This window comes from Micropterus salmoides, unplaced genomic scaffold (assembly GCF_014851395.1).
Source record: "Micropterus salmoides isolate LMB-PRFRI ecotype aquatic unplaced genomic scaffold, ASM1485139v1 Ms_hic_scaffold_10, whole genome shotgun sequence".
Lineage (NCBI taxonomy): Eukaryota > Metazoa > Chordata > Actinopteri > Centrarchiformes > Centrarchidae > Micropterus > Micropterus salmoides.
The window spans coordinates 30,325,323-30,331,973 of NW_024040041.1; positions in this window are offsets into that span (position 1 = coordinate 30,325,323).

Genomic DNA, 6,651 nt, shown 5'->3' on the forward strand with positions numbered 1-6,651 from the left:
ATTTAAGGGCTTCATACTAGTTGTGCCTTCTTTCTGAGACTGTCCTGACCAAGGTCTGTGAGCTTGCAGTGTTTGGCTGACTGGTCATCAGTAATAATCAATACAAGATATATATTATATATATATCTATATATTGTGTGTACAGTTAAATGGTGTTTCTGCGTTTATTTTGGGTTGCACTGATGTATCAGGCTGATTACATGAGGCAGTAGGCTTCATGAGTCTGAAAGCTCAAACTCAAAAGGATCATCATGAGGAGCAAGAATATGCGCAGTAAATGTCACAAACTTCCCAATGGCGGCTTTCGAGGAAGGATCAGGAAGTCGTCAAAAATATTAGAGGGATCGTGAATTTCTACAGCAGATTTTTATGGAAACATGGCCATCAGAAACTTTGTCAAGTGTTGTTAAGCAGAAACTGAACATGATGGTGGTGCTAGACAAAAGGTCGGGGATGAGCAAGAATTTGAAAGCATCCTCGGATAATCGTGAAAATTCAACAGTTCATTTTCAAAATTTTGCTTATTTTTAACAAATTGCACAAAAGGACCAAAACCAACAAGGATTCTTCTGTTCTTAAGAATTTCAGAGCTTCCAATGCTGTCTGTGGCTCTCAGACCAAAGTTCACTTGTTGCTACTGAAGCCATAAATCTGTAAAAACTGGCAACAAATAAGGCTAAATAATTACCCAACGCTCATGATGGGATTTAATAGTTTTGGACTATTGCGCTCTTTGGCTCAAAGAAAGATGCAAAATCAGGCTTTGGACACACACACAGTGACTTGTTAGTACTGTTGTAGTACTCAAGACGGTCTTGGTATTGAGACTGGTCTTAAGACCACTTTTTGATGGTCTTGGTCTTGTCTAGGACTCGACCGCATTTGTATTCGGTCTCGTCTTGGACATTGAAGACTCAGGATTTTATTTCAAGAACAGTCAAGACCATAACTTGGCATTGTCTGATTTGTTTGATAGGTCTAACTTTGAGGATGTAAAACGTATCGCTTCAAATGCAACCAATAACCCTAATTAAAAATGCGTTTTTACTGTTACTGACTGTCACTCCTGCTCGATGGTCAGCATGGAAAAGGAGGTTGAATAAAGATGCTTACGTTGATTTCAGCTCTTAGGTTTGTATGGGTGCTTTAAAGGGAAAGTGGATCTTTCAGATCAATTTGTGAAGTACCTATGATCTCGTTCCACATTTTATTGTGGTCATGTAATGTGGGGAACTGGTCTTGGTCTTGACTCGGTCTCAGCCCTAAAAGTCTTGGTTTGCCTCGGTCTCGATAAACTCTGGTCTTGGTCTTGACTTGGCTGAAACTCTGGTCTTGGTTGACTGGTCTCGATAAACTCTGGTCTTGGTCTGACTTGGTCTCGGTTTCAGTCTTGACTGCAACACTACTTGTTAGTAGTGTGTCTTTTCGTGGGATTTGTTAACATGAATAATATAAACTATCACCAGACTTTTACTTTTAGAGAATCACAAATCAACTGCAAATCCTCCATAAGCTGAATCATGTTGTGTAATTTTATGACATACCAATGATCCTAACCTTAATGCTACACAAGGGCATCATGTCATTACTACAGTTATCAGTGCATCCCATTTGTGTTGTGTCTCCTAGTTTGACCTGTGAAGCTGCAGTTATCTTAATCCTGTCCTCTTACTTGAAACAACGCATAGGTGCCATCAGCCCAGATACCTTATCATGTAACATGACACTTAAACTTTACCGGACCCATTACTCACTCTTGTTAATATTTAAGGATCTTTTGGTGAAGCTGAAAGATGTGTGACTTTTACTATTATTTATCCATAGAAGTCAAAGAGATGGAAGATTTCATTGCTGAATATACAGCACATTATACCACAAGTGAACATTATGGCTGCATTGTACGTATTTATGTACTTTTAAGACATGCACCTGTCACTTACATAAGTATGACCATGTTTATATACAATTTTAGAGGTTGGACACAGCCCTTCTGTAGATATGCTTTAAGTGAGTAACAACATAGGTATTCTGTTTTTCCATGTACAAAACAATAAAAACCTCAAAGAATGCTCAATATTGTTCATTCTACTGTTATTATTATGATATTGTGATGAATGGTTTACAGTGAACGGTGAGAACTTTGACTATTGTGTTAGTGTAGTACTTTGATATTTTGAGAAATAAGACGCTTCTTTGGTGTGTAAACACTTTTGTGTCATTTTTGACGAGGGACCAGACAGTTAATCTGAATAAACTAGAGTCAAATTCCTTTTTTTTGGAATGTGGAGTGGATGGGATGATATCATAAACACAGGTTTTAATGAGATTTGATGGGGAAAGTGTGTCAAAGTCAAGACACTAACAATGAGACTGTATGTCTATGAAGATTCTCAGTCATCCAGGTCATAGTTATCCAACGAAGGTTAAAATGAAGGGCAACTGGACTTGGTTGAAGCTACTGGAAGACGTTTCGTCCCTTATCCAAAGGACTTCTTCAGTTCTGACTGACTGGCAGGGAAACTCAGCTATTTAACCTCAGTGGGGTCGTTATCCCGGGTCATCGATACCGCTGGTTCGTTAGTGTTCCTTGTTACTGTGACGACAGTCGTTACAGTCGTTAAGACTACCTGTGGCCAAGACTGAACACCATCGTTGGTATCTTCACCTGAGGCCAATAGGTTACGTTTGTTGAGTTTCCTGGGAAGTGATGAAAGGACAGCATTGTAAGTGGGGGATAAGTGGTGGCGTAGACCCCCTCCTCTGTTCAATGACGGCTTCTCAACCCTGGTGTAGATGCTTCCTTGACACCTCTTTCAAACCATCCATCTTCTCTGTCTAAAATGTGCACCTGGTGGTCCTCAAACGAGTGTCCTCTGTCCTTCAGATGTAAGTAGACTGCAGAGTCTTGACCTGAGGAGTTGGCCCTTCTGTGTTGAGCCATGCGTTTGTGTAGTGGTTGTTTAGTCTCCCCAATATACAGGTCTGTGCATTCCTCACTGCATTGGACCGCATACACTAGATTGCTTTTCTTGTGTTTGGGTGTGTGGTCTTTGGGGTGTACCAGCATCTGTCTTAGTGTGTTCTTGGGTTTAAAAAACACAGGGATGTTATGTGTGTTGAAAATCCTCCTGAGTTTCTCTGATACTCCAGACACGTATGGAATCACAATGTTGTTGTGTTTGACCTTCTTTTCCTCCCCTGTAGTTTTGTTCTTCTTGGATCTTGTGGCGGTTTTCACAAAGGTCCATTTAGGGTATCCACAGGCTGTAAGTGCCCCCTTCAGGTGGTTCTGTTCCTTCTCTCTGGCTTGGGCGCTTGTTGGTATGTTTTCCGCTCTGTGGTGCAGTGTTCTCATGACCCCTAGCTTGTGCTCCAGTGGGTGGTGTGAATCGAAGAGTAGGTATTGGTCTGTGTGTGTGGGTTTTCTGTAAACACCAATCTGCAGGCTCCTGTCCTCTTCAATGTGTACAGCGCAGTCCAGGAAGGCCAAACTGTTGTTGTGAACATCTTCTCGTGTGAACTTGATGTTACTGTCCACAGAGTTGATGTGTTCTGTGAAGGCTTGCACTTCCTGGCTTTTGATTTTGACCCAGGTGTCGTCCACATATCTGTACCAGTGGCTCGGTGCTTTTCCTCTGAAGGAGTTGAGGGCTTTATTCTCCACTTCTTCCATGTAGATGTTTGCCACAATCGGGGATACCGGTGAGCCCATGGCACAGCCATGCTTCTGTCTGTAGAATCCACCGTTGTACTGGAAATAGGTGGTGTTTAGACAGAGGTCGAGTAATTTGCAGATCTGGTCTGGGCTGAGGCTAGTTCTGTTGTCCAGGGTGTTGTCTTGTGTTAGCCGTTTCCTAACGGTTTCTACTGCCTCTATGGTGGGGATGCAGGTGAACAAAGAAGTCACGTCATAGGATACCATGGTTTCATCTGGATCCAGTTTTAGTCCTCGAACTTTGTTTACAAAGTCAATAGAGTTTTGGACGTGGTGAGGCGTGTTTCCCACCAATGGAGCTAAGATGGTGGAAATGTGTTTGGCAATGTTGTAGGTGACCGAGTTAATGCTGCTGATAATCGGCCTGAGTGGGGCTCCTTCTTTGTGTATCTTGGGTAGTCCATAAATGCATGGAATGGCTTCTCCAGGATACAAACGGTAATATTGTTCACGGGTGATGGTGTTGTCCTTCTGTAACTGTTGTAGACATTCTATGGCCTTTTTCTTGTATCCGCTGGTTGGGTCTCGTCTCAGTGTCTCATACGTGTTTGTGTCCATTAGTAGTGTGTTGTTGACTTTGTTCTAGTAGTCAGCTGTGTTAAGTACTACCGTGCAGCTTCCTTTGTCCGCAGGTAGGATAGTGATGTTTTGATCCTTGCTCAGGGATGTCACAGCCTTCCTTTCTTGGATGGTGAGGTTGGAAGGGGAGGCCTTCGCATTAGAAAGGGCTGCAGATACCTTTAGTCTGAGCTTTTCCGCTTCTGTTTCTGTTAATTTGTTTTTCCTAATGGCCGATTCTGTGGCTGTGATGAGGTCTACTATCGGTAGTTGCTGTGGTGTAATGGCAAAGTTTAATCCTTTGGCCAGAACGTCTTTTCTCTGGTTGGGTGAGTTCCCTATCTGACAAGTTTTTCACCCATCAGCTGAGTTTCCCTGCCAGTCAGTCAGAACTGAAGAAGTCCTTTGGATAAGGGACGAAACGTCTTCCAGTAGCTTCAACCAAGTCCAGTTGCCCTTCATTTTAACCTTCGTTGGATAATGAGACTGTAGCACTGTTTAGGTGTTGAACCAGCTCCTGGAGCAGACGCGGACTGATGGACATGATGAGACAAGTGAAATTAGGTCTACAGCCATGCTAGCGGCTCTGTGAGGCTCTACCACACAGACTGTACTTAAGACTAACATTCTAACATGCTCACAATGGCTAATAAGGCTGACATGCTGATGTTCAGCAGGTATAATATTAAACCATATTCACCCTCTTACCTGTAATACTGTTAGTACATTTCTATAAGTGAGAAAAGACATGCAGGCTAGGTTAATCGGTGTCTCTAAAAAATTTTCCTTAGGTGTGAATGTGAGTTTGAATGGGTGTTTGTCTATGTGTTGCCCTGCGATGGACTGCCGACCTGTCCGGGGTGTACCCCGCCTTTCGCCCAATGTCAGCTGGGATTGGCTCCAGCCCCCCGCGACCCTGTATGCAGGATAAGCGGTTGACGATGGATGGATGGATGGATGGTAGTTTTTTGTATCTGTGAACAGAGCCATGCTAGGTGTTTCCCTCTGTTTCCAGTCTTTATGCTAAGCTAAGCTAACCACGTCCTGTACTTAACACACAAACGTGAGATTGATGTCAATCTTATTTCACTCTCGGAAAGAAAGTAAATCATATTTCTCAAATATTGAACTATTCCATTAACTAAATTCCCTCAGAAGTCCCTGAGGGTCCCAGTAATCTGCTGTCAGTGTAGACCAGACTTTCGGAAAACATGTAGCCCAGATATGAAGCACGGACAGAGAGGATTGGAGTGTGTGTACAACGGCTTTATGCTCTAGTGATGGTGCGTGTGGATTAACGAGGATCACATAGGCCCGGTTAATCCCTCTGAATAGGACAGAGTTGCCGCTGTGTGACCTCTGACCTAGGGCTGGGCGATATGGCCTAAAAATAAAATCTCCGATTTTATTTACTTTAATTCAATTTACGATTTTTCCGATTTCCCCCCCTACTTAAGGAAAGCAATAAGGTTTGTTGGTCAGTGCGGCTTTGTTCATCGCGGAGAGATTTTCATATTCGGCTGGATGTCTCTGTTTCAGGTGTTGGAATAGGTTTGTGGTGCTGCTGCCTTTCACTGCGATAGGCTTTAGGCAAATGTTGCAGCGTGGTGTCTGTTGTTCCACATCTGTCGCAGCAAACCCATACCAGTTCCAAACAACAGATGACTTTATTCCTTTCTTGGGAACAAACTTCCCGCTCTCACCGGTAGCCATTTTGTCGCTTGCTGTTGCTGTTTAGTGTATGATGTTGTCGCTATGGGAAACGAACACTACGGAAACCCCGGGGAGCCAAAAATGTGCTATTACACAAAAACTCGATTTACTTATTTTTTAAATCGCCCGCAACAAAAAATTCGAATTAATTCATTCAATCGATTTTTCGCCCAGGCCTACTCTGACCCCACCAACAGGAAGTGAAATTCACCAATCAGAATCAAGGATGCCGTCAAGTGGCACACTCAGACATTAGTTTAACACGCTCTCCTTCTGTAACCCTTAGAAACATGGCTACTATTAAGTGGCCAGATGCAGAGCAGGAAGCAGAGGACTTGAAATGCCACAGACGTTTCCCATATTTAAGTCTAAGAATTGAGAATAATAAAAATGAGAATTAAAGAGAATTAAAGGGCTTCAGATGAGTTCATGTTATGTGGGAGTATAAATTATAACAGTGTCTGTTTCCTGTCTCCTGTTACTTTATCTGAGTAAAACAGTGACTTCAATGCAGAAGAACATATTTTTTAAGTTTACATTCTCTCTATTCAACAATCAAAAATGGCAGCACTGGAAATACAATCAGAACACTAACAGTAGTGTTGTAGCCTAGATAAACAAATTGGTATTTAGTATTTGAGTGTTACACAACACTGAAAGATAGA